This window comes from Muntiacus reevesi, chromosome 3 (genome assembly GCF_963930625.1).
Source record: "Muntiacus reevesi chromosome 3, mMunRee1.1, whole genome shotgun sequence".
Lineage (NCBI taxonomy): Eukaryota > Metazoa > Chordata > Mammalia > Artiodactyla > Cervidae > Muntiacus > Muntiacus reevesi.
This window is the reverse complement of record NC_089251.1, coordinates 111,656,016-111,662,186: the sequence shown is the minus strand read 5'-3', so window position 1 is coordinate 111,662,186 and position 6,171 is coordinate 111,656,016. Positions and strand designations below refer to the sequence as shown.

Sequence of the window (6,171 nt, the reverse complement as noted above, 5' to 3'; positions counted from 1 at the left end):
GGACACATTGTATGTCCAGTGCTTCCATGGGCGAGGCCATTGCTCCATGCCCTTCGCCATAAAAGGAAAATAGGCTGTGTGGGGGACAGCAGAGTGATGAACAAGCAAGTACAGAAATGACGAGGCTGGCAGAAGCACTCCAGGCGGGGAAGGCAAGTCCATTGCAGGAATGCATATTTATAACCTTGAGGTAATAGATAACTGACCCTTTATGAAACAAGGGGACAACGCACTCAACCTGCCAATAGATAGCTAGCTGGTCCCTGAAGGGCGGTGGTTCTCAGATTTTTTTTGGTGTCAGGATCCTTTTACACTCTTCACAATTATTGAAAGGTTATACTCTTAAAAATTGTAAAGGGTTTTTGTTTATGTGGGTTATATCTATTTTACTGGATTAGAAATTAAAGTGCTACACTATTTAAAACTAATAAACCCATTACATAGTAACATAACATTTTAATGAAAATAACTTTTTGAAAACAGAAATTGTGAGAAAAGTGCCGTGATTTAACATGTTTGCAAATCTCTCTCTTTTTTAACCTTGCTGTGAGGCATGTGAGATCTTAGTTCCCTGACCAGGGATTGAACCCGTGCCACCTGCAATGGAAGTGCGGAGTCCTAACCACTTGATGTCCAGGGAAGTCCCTGCAGACCTCTTTAGAATCTGGCTTAATAAGAAACAGCTAGATTCTCAGACCTGCTACAGCATTCAGTCTGTTGTATACATGCTGTGTAGCCTCTGGAATATTCCACTATGTGCTCATGAAAGAAAAAGGCAAACACTGTTTTAGTATTAATAAAGTAGATCTGACCTCATAGAACCCATGGAAGAGTCTTCCTGGTCCACACTTTGAGAACCACTGCCCCAGGGAATAGTTCCAAACAAGAAGCTCAGCTTCGCTGATGGAAGCTTGAGCACTCAGCAGTGCCCACTGCCTGATCAGATTTGGTGAGGGAAATCTGTTGTGTCTATGTGTACTGATTTATATGGCTGCTGAAATAAACTACCAAAAACTTGGTGGCTTAAAACAACACAAGTTTATTATCTTAGAGTTTGGGAGGTCATAAGCCTAAAATGAGTCTAACTGGGCTAAAATCAAGGGCTTCCCAAGTGGCTCTAGTGGTAAAGAACCTGCCTGCCAATGTGAGACAGAAGAGATGTGAGTCCGATCTCTGGGTAGGAAAGATCCCTGGAGGAGCGCATGGCAGCCCACTCCAGTACTCTTGCCTGGAGAATCCCATGGTCAGAGGAGCCTGGTGGGCTACGGTCCATAGAGTCTCATAGAGTTGGACACGACTGAAATGACTTGAGCACGGGCTAAAATCAAGGTGTCGGCAAGGCTGCAGTCCTTTCTGGAGTCTCTAGAGGAGAATCTGTTTTCTTGCCTTTTCCAGCATCTAGAGGCTGCCTGCGTTCCCTGGCTTGTTCCCTCCTTCCATCTTCAAAACCAGCCATAGCCAGGAGACCCTCATTCTCCCCACCCTGCCTCTGACTCTGCCTCCTGCTTCCACATTTAAGGACTCTTGTGATGACACTGGGTCCATCTAGATAATTCAGGAGAATCTCCCTATATATATATTTTTTAATTTTTCTGGTTACAGGCTCGTTCAACCCAAAACAATCTCTTTCAAATTATTGAGGTGGCTGACCGCATCCACGACCAAATCCACCTCCAAAGTGGAATTCAGTTGCTGACCCAGCCTCAGCCTCGGCATTCTTGTTGGCGCCAGGGGCACGGCACTTCATCTGTAGATGTCTCTGTCAGCTTCTCCTCATGTGAGTCTTGCAGGTTGCTCTCCCTCCAGAGTTTTGGACCGTGGCCGGCCAGTCTCAGGACGGCTGCGGCGCAGAGTTGGCAGGCACGATCTCAGGGGGCCGGTGGAGGTAATCATGGAGATACCGGATGCCCTCGTCGGTGAGGTACCAGTAGAAGTGTCTCCAGGCAAACTGTTCCTTCACGTAGCCTCGCGATTTGAGAGACAGTATAGCTTTCATGACGTGACGATCAGGCATGTTCTTGTCTGCCAGCTCTGGGCGCTTGGGCATGTGGACATCCTTCTTGGCCACCATCACCCCCTCCTTAAAAAGGAGTTCATAAATGGCAATCCGGTTCTTCTTAGGCATCAATATCGCAACGGCTGCTGCGTCCAGGGCTGGAGCTGGAAAAGTGAGAATCTCCCTATTTTTAAGGTCGGCTGATTAGTGACTTTACTTTTTTCTGCCCAGTTTTTAACTCTTAAACTCGAATACTTTGGCCACCTGATGTGAAGAACTGACTCATTTGAAAAGATCCTGATGCTGGGATTGATTGAAGGTGGGAGGAGAAGGGGACGACAGAGGACGAGATGGTTGGATGGCATCACTGACTCAATGGACGTGAGTTTGAGTAAACTCTGGGAGTTGGTGATGGACTGGGAGGCCTGGCATGCTGCAGTCCATGGGGTCACAAATAGTCGGATATGACTGAGCGACCAAACTGAACCTTTATCTACCCTTTGCCCTATAAAATATATTCACAGATCCTAATTAGGATCCTAATCCTCGGATTAGGATGTGGACATCTCTTTATTTTTTGACTGTGCTGGGTCTCCATTGCTGCACATGGACTTTCTCTAGTTGCACCAAGTTGGGGCTACTCTTTGTTGAGGTGCTTGAGCTTCTCATTGCCATGGCTTCTCTTGTTGTGGAGCACAAACTCTAGAGCATGCACTCAGAGTCGTGGTACATGGGCTTAGTTGCCCTGTAGTGTGTAGAGCCTTCCAAAACCAAGGATCAAACCCATGTCCCCTACATTGGCATGCAGATTCTTAACCACTGGACCACCAGGGAAGTCTAGGACGTGGACATCTTTGGCAGGTCATTATTTGTCTACCACACTATGAATGGCCTCTATCCCTGCCACATGCCACTCTGTGTGTGGGCTCATTGAGCCAGAACCAGAGTAGCTTGGAAAGGAAGCTGACATCAACAGATTAGGTAATCTTGTCCACCTGACCACTGAGACCCTCCCTCACAATGGATGCCCTCTGAGGACACTTGTGTGAGTTAAAATAGCTTCACCACCTCTGCCCGTTTCAAGCAGTTCATCCATAAATCTTTCCCTTAGACCTCTTACCTCTTCATCACCAATCTTCCACTCTTATTTTCAAGTCCCTGAGCAGTCACTCAACTTGTTAACCCACTGCTCACGAATCAGATATCTGTACCTCTAGTCATCTCTCCTTCCATGCAAAATGGACAATCAATATAACCATAAGAGGAAATCTCTTCATCTTTTAGAGACACTCTGAGTGTGGCTTTAATGTGGCAGTTAATCCATTTGTGGCTGGTGCTAACATACTATGCAGACTCATTTGGAAATCATGTCTGTGCTTTTTCCTCCATGGTAACCAGTCACAGCAACTTCCCCAACTGGGGGCTGAGAGAGAAGCAGTGAAGCGGTGAGAGCACCTACCGTGGGAATCTGAGCCACCTGTTCCTGCAATTTCCTTGTGCCTCCTGGACTTACTCAGACCTGATCTAAGATATAATACTGAATAATAGAATGTTGCCATGCATGTCCAATTTGACAAAGAGACGGATCTGATGATGTCCAGTTCTGGTTGCATGGGTCATTTGGTGTCCTAAAATCAGGCATTCAGTCTCCACCATGCTCGGGTATGAGCCGGGAGCTGTTTTTCGGTGGAGAATAGTTATTGGAGAATAGTTACTGGCAGAAGAGGGCATGAATTAATCCAGAACCCTAAGGGTCTATAACTGTACTGCATCTCTCCTGCTGGAGCTTGTCCATACAGCATATTTTCCTGCCATAAACTTCTAAATTGTAAAGCTCGAGGGACAGGGCAGCTTGCTCTGCAGTCTGGACCTGCTATAGCGTCTTATCTTGCCGCAGGCCTCTTTCAAAACTTGCATTATGAGTTTTTCCAGTAAATCGGTAGAACAGCATGACCAAATGTTATCTATATTACCTCAAAAATCCAGGGTCCCATCAAACATTTTGCCTCTTTCTTTGTTGTGCGCAGTATCAGGTTCAGCAACTCTCATTTTGTAGGAGATGTACTGACGTGCCCCAGACCTCCAGTTACCCTAGAAACTTCCCTGACAAGGCATTCCTCTGAATATTTTGTGGGATTTATCACCCTTCCTTTGGCATACATATGTTCTGCTAAGAATCTAAAGTGCTTGCAATTTCCTGCTCACTAGACCCAATTACAATAATGTCATCAATATAATGGACCAGCATAATGTCTGGAACTATATCAAGATGATCAGCATCCCTTTGGACTAGATTATGGCAGAGATCAGGAGAGTAAACAAAGCCTTGAGGATGTAGACTGAAGATATACTGCTATCTCTAATACACAAAGACAAACTCATTTTGATGATCTTTACTTAGTGGGGTAGAAAAGAATTGGGGGTCAAGGATGGGTCCCAGGGCAGAAGTTGTGTTGATTTGCTCCAGTGAAATTTTCATGTCTGGATCCACAGTTACAGCTCCATCCCACCTAGTAGTTACAGTAATCTAGTCATTCCTCAAGACCCAACTGGTTTTTGCACCAACCAAATAGGTAAGTTAAGCTGGATCTTAGAAGGAATGACCACTTCTGTGTATTTCAGATCATTGATGGTGGCACTAGTTTCTGGAATTCCCTTAGGGATGTGAGTATTGCCTTTGGTTTGCCCTCCTGCTTTTTTGGCCTCACCACAGGGCAAGTGGGATCTTAGTCCCCCAACCAGATATTGAACATGCGTCCCCTGTATTGGAAGCCCTGAGTCTTAACCACTGGACCACCAGGGAAGTCCCCAGTGGTATATCTGTCAGTTAATTGTCAGAATGGGTCTGTGGTCCCATTGAGCTCCCTCAGGCTAAGAACAAACTGAAAGCCTTGAACTCATGACTCAATGGAAGGGTGGACATTCAGAAAGCCTCTAGAATGACTCGGAAAGAATCTTGATCTCTGGGGGCCACAAGGAAGATATAGCTGAGGACCAAGCCCAGGCCTTAAAGGTCAGGGTACCAGGGTTGCAGAGCCAAGTAAATGTGCTACCCCACACCTACATCTCTTATGCTAATGGGGGGACACTGGTTAAGAAAGGATAGGACATCTAGGCATGGGATGGGGACACTTGGATAGAGCTTGGTACCCCAACGCCTCCTGAATCTTCCTTGTTGCTAAAGGCAGCACCTTGGCTTCAGTCTGAAACCTTCATACCTTCCTGGCATGAACACCCTGCAGTGACGTCACCTGGGGCCTGTTCCTGATGCTGGCTTTCCTCAGGACACCTCCATCACCTCTCACTGTCTCTAGGCCATGATGAGAATTATATCCCACCTAGCCCAGTTCAAGGCTTTCAATCTGTTTTGTTTCCTTTGTGTGTGTTCCCGAGGGCAATCAGATGTAGAGTCAGAAGGCCGAGCCAATAGTGATTGGCTATTGTAATCACTACTGTCACCATAGTGACTAAACGTCCTAGCTACTTGGTCTCCCGACACATACCAGTGCATCTCACACCACCGCTGGTCATAAAGGCAGTCACTGCGATGTCGCAGACAACCATCGTCCCTCACCCCCGCCAAGGAGGATGTTCGCACACTAACCAGGATGTGTGAGCCACCCATCCCAGAACCCCAGAATCCCAGCCAAGAATCCATTTCCCAGGGCTATGCTGGTACCAATTATTGTAGCAGTCAGGACGCTGGATGGAAACAGTTGGCACATTTAAAGGGGTAACTGAAAAGGGCTTGATGAAGGGACGAGATCAGAGTGGTGGGCACAGTTGGAGGAGCTAAGAAAGGCTGCTGCGGCACTCAGGGGCGTGCAGCGGCTGGAAGCTTTACCCCCCAGGGAGCAAGGCACGGTCCCTGAACCTGATGAGAGCTGCAGCCCTGGGAAAGGTCAGCCTCCACGGACCAGAGCAGAATGGAGGAAAGTGAAGGGTGAGCTGGTGCTGGTACCTGGAAAACATCAGACACGAGGCCTCATTTTACAGATCAAGACTAAGGCTTAGCTGCCCCTGAGGAATTCAGCAAATAGGCCCTGAGTGCCTGTGTGTGTGTGGTGGGGTGTTTGGGGGTGTATGTGTGTGTGATGGGGTGTGTGTGTGTGGGGGTGGGGGTGTGATGGGGTGTGTGTGGGGGTGTGTGTGTGTGTGATGGGTATGTGTGTGGT

At 47.2% G+C, this 6,171-nt stretch overlaps 1 pseudogene; it reads right to left on the bottom strand.

Moving 5' to 3' along the window:
• Nucleotides 1-1,633: 1,633 nt before the first annotated feature.
• On the bottom strand, nt 1,634-5,560 carry LOC136164084 (small ribosomal subunit protein eS10-like; annotated as a pseudogene).
• Nucleotides 5,561-6,171: the final 611 nt, after the last annotated feature.